Raw genomic sequence first — 16,666 nt, forward strand, 5'->3', positions numbered from 1 at the left:
GGCATTGAGGAAACTGATCAAAACTTGGCTTTTCACTTCCATCTAGCCACATCTCCCCTGGTCACCTGTCCGCTAGAGCTGGGACGCCCTGTTGCTGGGGCAGCCATGTGCTCTATAAATCACACTAAGATGATATAACATAACAATGTTGGTCCCAATTTGATGCAGGCGGCACAGGAGCCGAGTAACACTAGAACGTTCCCTGGATACAGGAGGGATCAGTTCTAACCAAAATATATACACTGTGATAATGTTACCATACAGTGTTGCTCTAAATGTCATCGGTTTTTTGATAATATACCTAAATATTACACCCTGAGGAAGTCCACGGAAGTTGGACGAAACGCGTTGGCTGTTTTCTAACAAAACTTTTTGAAGTAAAGAATAAAGCAACTTTGTGATACGAACTTTGTATGGACTGAGTCCCTTTGGGATCTGGAATTGGTGGTGCAGTCCACATTTGTGATTGATTTAACATTGGTCTTGATGACTGCTCCCTGGAAACAGCAGGTGGAGGTGTACACCGCATGAGTATAATACTCGAAGCATTAGACTTTTTGTGGGGGACTTTTATGTTGGAGGAAGTGCGTCACATGTACACTGTTTTGTAGATGTTTTGGCTTGCTGTTTCACTGTGTTTTTGTGTTAGCTTACAGAGATTGCCACAACTCTGTCATGTGCTTACAATTACAACCCTCCCCCAAACTGGGGAGTAGGGAATCCTTTGAGGGTTGAAAAATAAAAAGAGAAGATATCGAAACAGTCTCCAATAAACCTAAGCATCTGACCAGCCTCAGAATTTCCAAAAGAATAGATTCATTTATTAGTAGCTTGTGGTTAAACATTAGACTGGCAAAGACACTATCTCAAGTGTTTGTGCAGGCAGGGCCTGCTCTCCCTATGGTCAGTATGGGGGTTTGTCTATACTTGTGTTTACATAAGAAGGAGATTATCTACATCCAACCTACTAGAGTTGAGGAAGGGCCTGACTTATGTAATGATATGTTATGTTACTGAGATTTGCAGGGCGCACGAATACCAAATGGTGTCTTGGCGCTATCCGACCAGAGAGCAGGTATATAAACTATTCATTAAACAGCCAAGTCTTTAAGGCTTTGCGAAAGGATGGCAGAGATGACAGATTTCTGATGGAAAATGAAAGGGTGTTCCAGAGTTTCGTAGCGCCCACCATAAAAACTTCTACCACCCCAGTTAGCCTTACAGAATTTACAAGAGAGCATCTGTTTTGCGCCTTCAGACCTCAGACATCTATTTGGGGAGTACCAGTTTAATGGCCGCCTAAAAAAATTGAGGGCTGTTGTCATGAAGTGCCTTATGTACCACACAGCCTTAAACTTAATGCAACTATAATTATTGGTGTCAGCTTCATCAAGATTTGACTTTTTGAGATGAGGCATAATTGACGCCGTCTTCCAGATGGAGGGAAAGACACCCTGCTTAAACATAGAATTAAAGATTGGGGTTAGGGTGGGGCCAAGAATCTCAGGAACTTTCTTAAAAATCATAGGAAGGAAAGGGTTATAGGGAGAGCCAGATTTGACCTGAGTAATATACGTGGTAACCTCATCCACCATTACTGCTCTGAATTCTTTAAATGTTGTGGTATTAGAAGGTAACGAGATACCGGGGTCTCGAATCTCAGACCTTGCCCCAATGTCGAAGGTGGTATATATTTGCTCCACTTTACTTTGAAAAAGTCTAGCTAATGAGTTGCAGAAGTCCTAACAATTTATGTTTCTACTTCGCACTGCTTAAAAGTAGTGGGGCGTCACTCCTCCGCCATAGCGGAGGAGCCGCCACTGGTCATGAAGGTAGGAAGTAAAGACAGGTGCTCTTCGTGTAGGCACTCAGCAGCAAAAAGAACATTGTGGAGGGTACAAATGCTGGATCAGGGAGTGTCAAATGGTTTGGGTCTCTGGAGGTCAAAGGGGACATGTTAACAATACCGCTAGCCCTGGCGTATCGGTCAATGGACATTGATGAAGCGGGCTTCAGAAAATATTTTATTCTGACTTGTGGATTCAATTCCCCATGACATGAACTAATCAATTAATGAGCAGTTGCATGATTTGTTTAATTAACACAACCTAGATTAAGTTTGCACCACACATATACACGCGGGAAACTAATTACATGTGCTCTTGTTGCATTTGCAAGTCTGTTTTTGTAACACATGATTAATATTGTCTTGTTTGTTATGTCTGTCCTATTGTCTTTGTCACTATTAATATGCGGCTGATCATTCATGGCATGTGCTTTTATATGTGCTTGCATGTATGTCCTATGTTGTGCTTGTCTGTCTGTGTATCATTTAATTATCTTTTTATTCTTTCAGAAACATAAAGCTGAATTACATGAAGAATGGTAGATATTTTATGTGCTGCTTTAAATGTTTGCTTTTGCTAAATGTCTTTTTATTAGTGGGTTAATTAATAATTAACAAGGGATTGGGTGGTACAGAAGGGTTTGCTTTACCTGAATTAATCACTCTTTTTGTGTTTGTTTAAATAATAGCTCAAGAGTGGTTTGAGGCCTAGCCTCTGTTTCTGAAGAAAAGTTGGTCGGCCTGAACTGAGCAGAAGCTGGAGCCAAGTGTACACGTTTGGAAATTTTCCATGCGGAGTTTGTTGAACTTACTTCTTGAATGGATTGTGGCTCTGACCTTTGAAAAAAACTATGGCTCTAACAATGGAGCTTGTTTTCATGGACTGCTCTGGATGTTCTTTTACAAGGCCGAGGAAGTGGCAGGCATAATTCTGCCGAGCTTTTGGTGGAAGTCGGATTGGTAACTTTTTATGTTGCAAAGTTCGGAAGCTGATGTCACTTTATGTCAATGGACAATGGCACGGTGACGCGTTTATTCTCTGGACTGGTAGCTGCGGTGGCCTGACAGCCATCAACCAATCACAGTGCTGAACTTTTCTAAAAAATAACATTTAGTTAGATTTAAGAGCAAAAATGATATAAAATTGGCTCTCTTGAAGGGTTTGGGGCTGTCTTTTCCAGAGGGGCGAAGCGCTGTCGGTTTGCCTTGGGATTGATTGTAAGCATTCAACTGTTTATTATTTGTTTCTCTTTCAGGTTAGAAAACTAACTTGGAGAATATGTTTATGTTTTCTTAAGTTCATTATTTTGATCAATTCTGTTTTGACAGCTTACATTGTGCCAATGATTATGCAACTTGAAATAATAAAACTAAATGCTTGATTTTAATAAAGAGAGTTAATAAAGATTTTTCAATTATGAATTTTAAAAATAAACTTTTCAAAATGACAAGCTGGTCTTGTTTATTGTAGATAGTTTATTGCTTAAAGTCAAACAACATATTGATCTATTCACCTCATGATTCAGCTACTCTATGTTTTTATGGGCCTGGTATTGATTGGTAAGTGTGATAGTGGATTGTGACATCATTTATAAAGAATTTTAGTTGCTGCGCTGCATCAACATCCATGTGCCAGGCTGTGCCAACCAGTTCCATGAACCCCTTACTCCACCAGCAAAGCCTTTCGATCACTCTCCATCCATCTATCGACAGGTGTTCCTTTCGGGGGTATTATTTTATGTAACCAACAGAATGGCTGAGTGAGATGAACGTTCACTATTGAAACATGCATTCATCTGAAGGTCACGAATTCATTTCCGGTTAAGGCTGCCTCGTCTGTTTCTCCGAGGTAAACTGAGTGCCATTTAATTGACTAATAGTAACACAGGTCGTTTAAAGCGCTTAGAAGCAGCCAGGGCTTTAAGTGGGCCGGGTCTCAAGAGGTCTGAGCACCGGCAGTGTTTTTTAAGGGGGTCCTCGAAACGGGTCTCTATCGGGCTCTGTTTTGAGCCCTGGCACAGGCGGTCTGATTTTTTTCCCGACTGCAGTGACAGCAGTTTGCTGTCACTGCGGTCCGAAAAAAAGTGCCAGGGCGCAAAACAGCCGATAGAGACCCGTTTCCACGTCGATGTGCACTGCCCACACTGTTCACTGAAGAAGTTACGGCATGACGTCATGCCAGGTGAGCGTTGTGTGGGGGAAGGGAAATCCTTTAAAGAGTCATTTTCTTTCTGGATTTCCCTTCTCTTTCTAAAACGCAAGAGCAGCAACTTAATGGTAGGGTCACCAGGGCTTTAATTGGAAGCCTTTTCAATATTATATGTAACAAACCATAGATGCAGCTTATTTACCTAATGCAACTAATAACCATTGACAAAGTCAATAGTCCTGACGGGTTGTAGGTATGATGTTACTTTTTGTATCACATATCTACAAACAATTACAGAAACAGCAAAAATACAAGTCGGGTGGCACACTATGCTAAACACAGATTTTTTGCGTGTTTTAAAGCCACGCACCTAATTACTATGACCACGCCCCTTTGAGAGACCCGCCAGTTTTTTCATCCCACTTAAAGCCCTGCCCTGGAAGCAGCAGTCACGAAGCGCTATGTAGAGGCAAAGTATTATGTAAGAAATTAATAGTACAGGTAATGACTGTGAAAAGGTCTTCTCGGGAGCGAGTTGCTATAAGAAACACCACTTCCATAAGAACTGAAATCTTAGGGCTGTGGTGAGATGCTCTTACAAGGGGATGAGTTTGCACTAGATATTACTTTCAGAAGTATACGAAGTACTTTGGAAATATTTCGTGTGGCTTCTCCGTGCCTATGAACCGAAGCAGGGTCAGTCACACTCACACGCACCTCGTGACTACACTTTCCCTTCACACCAGGTTTTTACTGCCCAGTACCAGGCAGCGCCTGGAGTCGGTGACGTCACTGCCGCTCCCGAGCACTGAAGGCCGGAAGACAAGCAATGGATCACCCATTAACCGCGCTCGAGCCCACGCAAGACGTGCTGGGAGCCGGCGGAAGCCCGTGCCCTATCCCGCGGCCTTTGACCCTTTTCTAGGATGTGTGGCCTGGGTCACCTCAGGGCTGAGGGGCGAACCCACTCTTTCTTATTCCCCCAAAGATGGCCTCAGCCGCCCTCCTTGGGCTTCCGAGGTCCCCCCAAGATGTCGTGACCTTCCAGGGATGTCTTCCTGCGTCTTATCGGTGGCACCGTCCTCTACACAAACATTTGCCTTGAGCTCCGGCACGCGGCCAATGTTTCCTGGGGAACAATAGAGGCTTGATTTACATGCTCGCACCTGCAATATTTGCAATTTGCCTGGTGGTGACATTTCTGTGGTGATTTCGTAAAACCAGGGCACAAGTCCCGCCGACGTACATAGCTGGGCGCTGTGACATTTTCAACAACACACAGGCCTTGCCTTTAATTCATCTTGTGTGTTTAGTGCTGCGTTTGATGAAACGGCCTATGGGATTCGGGCCTGTTCCAGTAATTAAAGGTGTTCCAGAGAGCAGGATTCGCCACTGAGACAAGGGCCACTCAGCGGCCCTGTCCACAACCTTGCAGACACATCCGCCACACTACACACGGTGAGATACACATCGTGTACACATCGGATAGTAGCCCCTCCCCCCCATGAACATACCACAACTCGATGAAAAGGATGTTCACCCGTCCATCAACCCGTCCAACCAACCCACCCATTTATCAGTCAAAGCACCCATCAACTGTTATGTATCTGCCTATCCGTCCATTCTTCTGTTCACCCCCATATGTTTATGTATCTATCCTCCATTTAGTAAATGTATCCATCTGGCACCCTTACCAACTTACTAAAGCAACGAGAAGCCGTCCTGCCCCCTCAGGCTACCCAACCACCATATGGCTGCCCCAAAATTGATTCGTCCAACCATTTATCCATCAGTGTGTGCACTCTTTCACCCAATTCGCTCAACAATCCATCCTTCCATCCAACCATGGGCTCACAATGGTACTCAGCCCGTGTGTGTGCGCGCGAGGGAAGCGGCATGATTAAAAATGCAATAGGTCTCGCCTTTCAATAAGTTAAAGCCATTTGCTTGCTTTGCTATACAATACCATTAGCAAAGCAAATGGCTTTAACTTAATCAAAGGCGAGACCTATTGCATTTTCAATGCTTGTTTTTATAATGAATCTCAGTCAGGCAGTTTTATAAACCTACGAAGAAGAAGCACAGACAGAAATTCAGTGTCGCTTGGATGTATTTCAAGACACGCTGGTGATCCTGAGAAAATGGCGGCTCTCCATGGAACTTGGTCAAAGCTTCAGAGATCCCTGGCATTCTGATGCTCTTCGGGGTGCACGATGTACATGTCTGTGGTGGATGGACCATGCTGGGGCAAGAAGGGCTTGATTTGTAAACATGAATGAATAAATGAATGAATGAATAAATAAATAAATAAAATGAGCGCAGGAGCCCAAAGTTTCCCTCAGAGTCCGCTGGTGGTGCTGCCGAATGCTGAAGTTGCCAAATACCAAGGGTGCTGCCTTGTGCCTGCACTTCATGCCTCTCTCTTCTACAACCACACAACTTACGGTCTATTTTATCTCACTCTTGCAGGTTCTTTCTCAACTCCGCTTTCTCCTTTTCTGACTGTTTTCTATTTTTCTCTTACTCCTTTCTCTCTTTTCTGCCTTTCTCTCTCTTGCTCTGGGTCAAAGTCTGATGATGACAAATACGTCCCGGGCACCTAAAATGAGAGCTGGCACCCTACACACGCGGTCACTTGTGCCTTATGCACTGAGAATAAGCAAGCACATAGTGATTCAGAGCTTCGGGGCTCTGTAGGCGAGTCTTGAGCGGTCTTGTGGCTGTGTTCTATACAGAGCTCCTCTGTGAGTCTCTGCCGGTTGACTGGAGTAACATGCTGGAAGGATCCTACTGCAGCACCAGGAGGTAAAACAGAGAAGGGATAGCAGCAAGGGCTGGGTTCCACAGAAACCTTCCGGAGTAGCCCAGCACCACCAAGAGGCGGATCACTCTTGCATCGTAGCTGGCACCAGAGATCTCACTGCAGGTCTCAAACACACTCAAACAGCCAGGATCAGCCTGCTTTATGTTATGTTGTTATGTTAGGTGCATTTGTAGAGTGCACTATCACCCGAGAGGGCATTGGGGTGCTGAGCAGGTGCGTGGGTGGCCTATCCTAGCCTGAGGCGGGGGGAGGTTGATCGAAAGCCAGGTCTTCAGCTAATTGCAGAATTGAAGAAGAGTGGAGGAGGCATTGAAGTGTAGTGGGAGAGCAATCCACACTAGGCGGGTGATGTACAAGAAGGCCTGGCTTTCTTGATCTGTTTCTGTGTATGCGTGGGATATGTGCGAGTAGGAGTCCGGAGAAGAGGAGATGTGTGGGTGATTGGTGGCAGGATATGCAGCTGTTCAGGTAGGCAGGGCCTAAGTTGTGTAGTGCCTTGAGGAGTTTGAACCTAGTGTATTTGTATACATCGAAAGTCAGTGGAGCTTCCTGAGGGAATATGATGGGAGTTTTGCATGGGAGGTTGAGGATGAGTCTGGCTGCCGGGTTTTGGATGGTTTCCAGTCTTATAGCGAGTTGGTTTGTGATTCTGGCATAGAGGGTGTTGCCATAGTCAGCTTGCTGGTGACAAGGGTGTGAGTGATGGTTTTTCTAGTGTATTTGGGAGCCATTTAAAGATCTTCCTCATCGTCTTCAGGGTGGGGAAGAAGGATGCTATGAAAGTGTTGACTTGTGCGTGAATATGACACGCTACTACGTGTACTAATACCACATGTATATTATTTATTTTTTTGTATATTTTTTGTATATTTATAAAGCGCAAACCATCGCTCCGAAAGGAGCATCCTGGCGCTAACTACAAAGTGTGCAAAAGATCGGAAACAGAGAAGAAACTAAATGAAGGACATTACATAATCGTCAGAAAGGGAATACATCCACGTTTTAAGTTGTTTTCTAAATTGGTTTTCCTAGGTTAGAGATCTGAGGTGGGTAGTAATAGAATTCCACGCTTTCCCGGATAGAAAAGACAGAGACTTGCCTCCTTTGGTCTTGAGTTTGAATTTTAAAGGCTTGATCAGGTTCTAACCTGAGGATCTTAAGGACCTTACAGGATTGTAGTGAATGCGGGTATTACTACGCGTAGTCATTCACCACAACCTACCATTACAACGCATACTTTTACCTCGAATATGCCTTTACCACACATGCCATTACAACGCAAAGGCATGCGTGGAACAGGTATACTCTTGGTAACAGTATCTAAGGTAAGGTACACTACCCTGCCCTACCCTAAACCCCAATTTAGTACCCCGGCACGACCCCTAGAACCCCAATCCTTTCCATACACCAAACCCTAAATCACTACCTCTGCATGACCCCCAACTCCCAATCTTTTCCATACCCTAAAACACTACCCTGCACAAACCCCACCCTACCCTAAACCCTAAAACACTACCCTGCATGACACCCCGACCCCCAGTCGTCTCACTACCCTAAAACGCTACCCTGCATGACCCCCCAACCCTACCCTAAACCCTAAAACGCTACCCTGCACAACTTGACCCAGTCCTCTCCCTACCCTAAAACACTACCCTGCATAACCCCCGACCCTACCCTAAACCCTACAACACAACCCCTGCATGACCCTCCCCGACCGCCAGTCCTCTCCTTACAGTAAAACACTACCCTGCTCGACCCCTGGACCCTACCCTAAACCCTAAAACACTGCTCTGCACGACACCCACTGACCGCCAGTCCTCTCCCTACCATAAAACACTACCCAGCATGACCCTCCCCGACCCCAGTTCTCTCCCTACTCTAAAAACTATCCTGCACGACCCCCCTTGTGAGGAAGCGGAAGAGCCTCTGTTTCCTCACAACAATATAGATTGCCTATATTTTTTTACAAGGTATGTGCTTTTACCACACATACCTTTACAATGAAATTCGTTGTAAAGGCATGCTTGGTAAAAGCACATGTGTTGTAAAAAATGCATAGTAATGACTATGCATTGTTACAACTCATGTGTGGTAACGCTTGCGTTGTAATAGTATGCGGAGAAACAGCCGCGTTGTAATGGCTGTTTTCCCTTGTGTGTTCATGTTTAGTTTGTTGTCAATGATAATTCCAATGTTTCTGACGTGGGTGCTGGGCATAGGTGTGGGTCTGAGTTTGGCTAGTGGCTTCCAGCTTGAGTCACGTAGGGAGGTTTCTTCCTAAAGATCACTACTTCTGTTTTGTCTGTGTTGAACTTGACACAGTTGGATTTCATCAGGTTTGTCATTTCGGTCATGCAGGCGTAGGAGTTGTTGATGTGTTTGGGGTCTTGTCTGAGTCAGCGTAAGAGAAGATGTTGATGTGTGTGCGTATGGCATTGGCTAGCAGGATCATGTATGTGTTGAAGAAGGTGGGGCTGGCAGACGAACCTTGAGGTGCTCCACTGATGAGTTTGCGAGCATCCGAGGAGTAAGGTGCCCAGCTGACAGCTGGTGTTCTATCTGTCAAGAAGGAGCAGATCCAGTGGAGAGAGGGACCTTGGGGCCAATCGTGTGTGGGCATATGAGGATGGGGTGTGAGACCATGTCAAATGCTGCAGAGAGGTCCAGGAGGATGAGGGCAGCCAAATCTCCTCTGCTTAGGATCATGCGGATGTCGTTTGTGGCAGCAATGACTGCTGTTTTAGTACTGTGTCCGGCCCGGAAGCCAGACTGTGTGGTGTTGAGAAGCTGGTGGTTGCTGAGGAGGTCAGTGAGGTGTGTGTTCATGGGCTTCTCTAACACCTTGACTAGGTACGGTAGGAAGGGGATTGGTCTGTAGTTGGCAGGTATGGCTGAGTCAGCAGAGGGTTTCTTAAGCAGGGGAGGGAAGGTGCTGTGTTTTCAGGTATGCAGGAATGTGGCTGATTTGATGGAGGTGTGCCTCTGTAAGACCCACAACCTGAGACCCATCCTCACTTAAAGTGTCTCCGACTTTCTTTTCTTACCAGCATTTTTATTGAAGCAGGGCAGGAAATGTTGGAGCAAACCTAATTTTCTTGCATTAAAGTATGGTTGCATGTTTTTCAGTTAAATAAATGTGGAAATATACAATGTTATGACTCCATGTATTCTCAAAATACTAAATAAATATGGATAAATACCAATCAGATGGCCCAAAAATAAATATGGATAAATACAGATGGAAATGTTAAACAAATAAATACCATAAAACCAGTAGCCCTAACCATGATGAACCTTTCAAAGACATTGTGTGTGAGCACAATTCATCTTGAAAACTCTAATCTTACTCCTTTCCATCAGCCTCTTTCCATCCTAAAGAGCGCTAAGTCCATGGCCTCTCTTACAGACCTTGATCAGCTAACCTTGATCAAGGACTCGGAAGGGCAGTTCTATTTTTGACACCTGGAAAAACACCTGGAAGAAACCTTGAGAGACTAGTGTAGCTGCGTCAGACATCGAGAGAGATAAGGTGGCTCTTAGGGGCGGGCGGCACGGATCGCGCCTTGTGCCTTTTTCTGTTCAAGGCGGGAGTAGTGGTCACTCAGGGTGCATTCAAATCGATCTACCTTCCATGATGTGAGCTCAGACTCCGCCTCCTCCCTTCCCTCAGGCCGACTCATGGGCTTGCTCCAATCTGACATTCAGCACTTTGGTATCTCTGTGGACTTTGATGCTCCTGTCTCTTATCAGTATGGCCTTTCTCGTAGGAGGGATGATGACGACTGACAGCGTCTTCTATAGTCACATGATGGCGGGCTGCATCGACTCTCTTTACGTCTATCAGGCGAGGTGGGTATTTGTATTGAGTGGATTCACCTTCTCACTAAGGGCCATCTTCTGGACCACTCCACCAGGGGAGGCTGCCCTGCACGACAGGTAGTGTAGAACATATGAAATAGAAACTCAGCCCCTGGCTTCTAAACACTGCAACATTAGATCCCCAGGAAGCTTCAAGTTATTAGTTCTCAAGGAACCTCAAAGTGTTCCAGATTTTTAGGGGGGTAAATGTATTGGGTTGGAGAAGTTTCAGAGACATAAACAAAACTGACTTCAAGCTCAGATGTAAAAATGGAATAGCTGTTTTCCAAGGACATCGCCATGTTGTCAAACACAGTTTGTAAGCAAGCACCAGGCTTTTTGGCTTTGTCATTGCTTTATTTTTTGGGGCATTTTTTTCAGAAAACATTCTTGTGAGAGCTGTCGGCTCTCGCCAAAACTGTAAGAAAACATTGGCAAAAAGCAAAAACAACATTTGTTCTCAAAAAGCAGACACTAACAGAGCAGTCCCAGGCACTGACTGGAGCTACTCTGTGTGCAGATAGGCTCCTTGTAAAATAGAAAAATGTTGTCACTCATAGTGAAGTGAATGGACCCATTGCCCCATGCTGTAGTAGGTGGAAGAAAATGTAAATGACACAAGAATAATCCAATGGAAAAAGAGGGCTTGTTAAAAAGACCCAAAAGTATTGATTTATATACATATGTATTTAATAAATTCAAACAGTTTTAGCTAATGCTAGACCTAACAAGTCTACCCCCATGGCCAACTCTTTGGAACTTAAGGCTAGAAGTATGAAAATATATATAGTGATTACTTAATTGCAATTGTTTTGCGAAAAGCAATCAGGTAATCACTATTCTTAATGTATAAAACTCTTTTGAGTTTCATGAGTAATTCTTAGTGGGTTGCAAATAGACCTACCTCATGCATATTAATGAGGCCGGTTGCAATTTGTGACTGCCATCACAGGGATAGTGGCCTGCTGGGGTCAGATGACCACCTTGTCTTTTAAATAAGGCAATCTTTTTTTTAAATGCTGCCTGTTTTCCTTACAGAAAAATGTGATTTGTGCAAAAAAAAAAGAAACTTTGAAGGTTCATTTTTAAGAGTAGGCAGTGGTGCGTGGAGTCACTGCCTGCTCTTAAAAATAATTTTGCCAACCATTCTCAAAGGGGAAAGGGGTTACCACCATTTTTCAAATGGAGGTAAATTGCTAATATTTTGTGGCCTCATTTCAGTCGCAAAACATTTGCACGTGCTGTTTCAATCCGGTATTAGGAAAGGAAGCCCTCAACAAGCCCCTTACAAATACCAAATTGCAAAACCCAAATTGCAATTAGGTAACAAGTTACTGAGTCAAAGTTTCGACTTTGTACATCTCAAACAGCATTTTTGGGGTCGCAAATGGCCCAATTCTGTGAATCGGACCGTTTGCCACTGCAAACATTCATTGCACTTAAAGCCCTAAGTGCTGTGTTGGAGAAAGTAACATTTTGGCAACACAGGGCAAAGTGAGCGCACATCTTGTACAATACAGAAGTATAACAATTTGGTTCTTAGAAATGGCTGCTAAGCAACAGCGGTATTCTGTTGCCCACTGAGATCCAATCTACAGCACAACTGTTCCCTAACATTAATTGTAATGTCTGCTGGTATTTATTAGGCAATGTATTAATTTAAAATGTATTATTAGCTACGTTCATTCAAATACATGCAATCAAATTTCCAGGTAATTCTTCATGCAAATTTCCATATTAAAGTTATCTCCAGAACTGTATCTCACTATCTGATGTCCATGGGCAAAATTTCCAACAAAATGCTATGGTAATAGTATACTTTGGGTCAACCGACATGACTGTTCCACTGGGCATGTGTACCTGGAGCAGGAAGTCACCGAGAATTACTGGAGTGCTTAAGACACCATTATATAATTCAACGTTCTTTTTATTGGGTGCAAACTTCAGATATTAACGATTAAGTCAGCCATGATACAAGTCATGAGGAAGTCCTAGAGGATACACAACCAAAGGGTGAAACCCATGTCAGAAGCAAGAGTGAGATTCAGTTCCTAGAGTTGATTGCAAAATGGAAATTTTGTTTGCGAAAGATCTGGACATTTTCAGTGGACCAATTTAAATGAACTGTGTTAATCCATTCTTTTTTTTTTTTCCTCATTTGCCGATACCTCTGTGTGTGAAAAAACCACCAACCACCACATTGTGCTACCTTGTCCAGCCCCCAGATCTAGAAATGAGGCTCAGACCCTTGCACAAGAGACAGATTGGCGGAAGGAGAGCTACACACAAAGAGGGCGACCTTCAGAAACTCCATCTAGGCGTATTTCAGCCTGTTGGACCAGAATTTCGGAGAAGACCCTTGCTGTAGGTCCATGGAGCAGGGAAGAAGGCATAATCATAGGACCCGGGGAAAAAAAAAAATCAATTCTTGATTAATGCATTTCTTAATAAATGTAGCTGATATTGTTATGGCGTGTAGCCTCATTGCAATCTAAGTGCGGTGTTGTTTATCAATTTGTCTGCACCCTAGAAAAATGGTTCCCAGGTCTGCTGATGAGGGCAGGCTGCTCACACTTCTATAGTAACTCACCTCCCTTTAATACGAATGAGAGGTGTCCTACTCTGCACTTGAAGTCTTAGATCTGGAAAAGCTGGTGTTGGTCACGTTGAGTAGCTTGAGGCAGCCATGAAGGACTCCACCAGATTAAAGGAGAAGAGTAAGTGGTAGTAATACATTTATTGTATACATTTATAAAAATCATTTACAGCTGTTTTACCGTTATTTTCAAAATTAAGAGGCAAAACATGGTTTAAGGCTGGCTCTGCTTTTTATACAACATACAATCATTTTATTAATTACACAATTAATTCACAGATTTGGTCCAGTTCATTGCACACAGTACATCAAATTAAAAGAAGCAACATTATTAGAATGTAACCCCTTAAGTGCTGCGTCGGTGCGTTGGCCGATGGCAGCACTACCTCCCCAGTGCTGCGCACGACCATTGGACGTCCATTCAGCACTAGTTCCAATGGACAGCGCAGCACTGGGGAGGGATGTTTACTAGCATCTATGAGGTTAAGGACACCATCACAGAGTTCCATAAAATAACTTTAGGTTTGTGGATAGTTGAAGCTAATTGATTATGATGATACTACCTATATTTCAGTGTTGACTAGGGAGGTGGTAGCAGATTTTTTTTGTTAGAATATCATCTGATAAATACCATATCCTAAATGTTGTCGACAAAAATATTTCCCCTTTGGAGTTAATACTAGAAAATCTACACCCAGTGGGCTAATATTTTTGTAAACAATATTTAGGACATTATATCTATCTTAGACCTTATTTCTCTATATGATACTCTGGCATAAAATCTTAACTGGGCCTTGGAGGTAACCTGGTTATACCCATAACAAGTATTTCAAATTATATTGTAAGTTTGAGAGCCAAATATCAGAGGCTACCTGAAAAAACTGATTTTTAATCGTTTCGAAGTTGGAAAATTCAAATACTTAATAACCCTTTTTCGCGACGAAGTAGTTAGTATGCCCGTTAAAATAAAATATTCCTTAAAGAAGATAATCCTTCTGGGTGTCCTGTTGATGCTGACATGTCGGTGACTCTTAATGTGACTCATATAGGAATATCATCTAATCCCTGCTAGAGTTACCTGACAGTCTCAGGGGTTTCCAGAAAAACTCCTAATACGTGTTTTTTGTGATACAAAGCACTCAGCCCTGAAGCCAGAGATGCACAGACTCCCCTTTAGTTATGGCACTCACTGTCTTACAACCTTTCTTTCCTTGTGTAAGAAACTCTTATAAAAACAAATGTAACAAAAGCAGAGGCTGGAGTTTGGAAATTACACACTATATGTAAAATGAGGAACAATTACAATGGTCATGGATATCTAGAGAATATTAACTTTTCTAAATTAGAGCAGGTGTTACACAGAACATACAATGAACACCACACCCTAAGCACCATCCCACAGTGCTGCCCATGACTTTAAAATGCATGTTTTAGTCCACAGAGTAAAAGTCCATTTCCACAGGGGCAGTCAGAAGAAAAGCAGCAGAGACATCTGCAACCTTCTTCTGCAAGCGGAGGACCTGCCCAGTGGTACACTCTGGACTTCCGGTAAAGTGCTGTTTCTACTGCTTCCACTCTGGATCCAGCCTCCCATTGCCTCTCCACTCTTGAGCGGCTCAGAGAACCAGCATCATGATGTGTCCTTTTCAGCACTCAGCCCTAGCACTACTGGGGTCACCCAATGTGGCCTTGGATGGACCTCCTCGCACACTCAAGGCAAGAAAATATATGTGTGCAGCAAACAAGGACATTTGAATGACCATTCGTTCTTCACCGATAGGGCTCTCCCAGGCGTAAATGACATGGTGTCGCCTTCTTAAATCAAAGATCATTCTACTATAATCTTTTTGGTAATGTGGAGGGTGTGCATCAGGTTTTTTTGTAGAAGTTGGTCAACCAGGAGATCTTGCTCCTGCTATTGTTTCCTACTCTCCAACTCTTTATAGTTTAGAAGGTTTTGGCTCAGATACTATAAAAGGACCACCCCAAGGACTTCAGCAGTTCCCTGTTACTAATTGTGGGGGTCATAATTGAGCAAGGGCATCCATTCCAGCAGGTTATTATTCTTCAACCAATTCTACGCCATGGAGGGGTAAGAACCTTCCCTGCAGGAGATGCAGCCCACTACACCAGAGCAGCGACATTGGCCCTCACAGAGCAGGCTTCTGTCGCTAAGATCTACAGGGCCACATTGGCGGCTTCACACGCCTTTTATTAATTCCCAGTCTCCGAATGCTTGCAAAAGGTGGTGTCCACCAAGGCCATGCAGTTCTTTGAGGTTTATTTGCTTGATGTTTGGCTTGCTCTGATCAGCAGTTTCTTCTTGAGTATCTCTCTTCGCTGAAGGAAGTCAGACACACACCTAAGCACGAGTCACTTGTCCGTTGACAAATACAGCCCAATACTTCCATATATCAGAACTGAGGTTGAAATACAAAGAAGAGAAACATGTGTATGTGCTCTGATTCCCTCTAACCACTGCTTAAGTTGTTTCTGGCACCACCACTTGTTTTGCAATCTGGAGCAGTCTATATCCGAAAAATACTAGAGTTATCAGGGGCGAATAACCTGCACTTTCACCCCACAAAGACCTAGAGCGTGCCCTGGATTAGTTCAGTGGTCTGAAATGCAAGGGTTGGTTATACCTTTGGAGTAAGATTCTTAGAGCACAGAGTAAGGGAAGCCGGCCCCAGAAGATGTCGGACGAGACACTGAGGGGAGTCCAGTTCGGGCTAGGTGACCTTGTCCCTTGCAGGTATATGTCCCGCAAGTTAGGTTTGGTTGGATTTGCTCCCTGGGTGTAAATCTTTGGGGTGAGGCACAAAAGGGAGGCCTTGCTAGAGCTCAGACATGTGCTGCACTAGGAGTTGAGATCTATAGACTAAGCCTGGTTGAATCAGACAGAGCTGGTGTCCTGGGAGGAGGCCTCAGTGAGAGGGGCATGGAGTGCAGCTGACTGAGCTGAGAGACCTTGGACCCTGCGTGACTTGAAGAGGTTATTGGAGTGAGTCAATTCATGTCATGTTGATTGGTGTGTAGACTAGCGTGAGATGACATCAAAGCAATGCGGAGAAGATCATAGGAGGAGAAAAGGAAACCTAGAACAGTCCTCGTTCCTTATCTTCTCCTTCCCTTTCCATCCTTTCTCCTCTCTTCGGTTCCACACTTCTCTCAATCTTCCTATCCCACTGATGCCTGCACTGCTCATGTTCCTCTAATGCAGCTAAGTCACAACATATTCCTTCTCATGGTAGGCTTCTACAATAAATACTTGTGTCTGTATTTCCTTTCTTCAAGTCAACAAGAAAGGCTGCCTTCTTTTCTATTCTGAATAATTCAAGGTGACAGAAAAATCCAGGGCACTTTCATTGGCGGAGTTAATCACATGACTCA

This window comes from Lissotriton vulgaris, chromosome 12 (genome assembly GCF_964263255.1).
Source record: "Lissotriton vulgaris chromosome 12, aLisVul1.2, whole genome shotgun sequence".
Classification (NCBI taxonomy): domain Eukaryota; kingdom Metazoa; phylum Chordata; class Amphibia; order Caudata; family Salamandridae; genus Lissotriton; species Lissotriton vulgaris.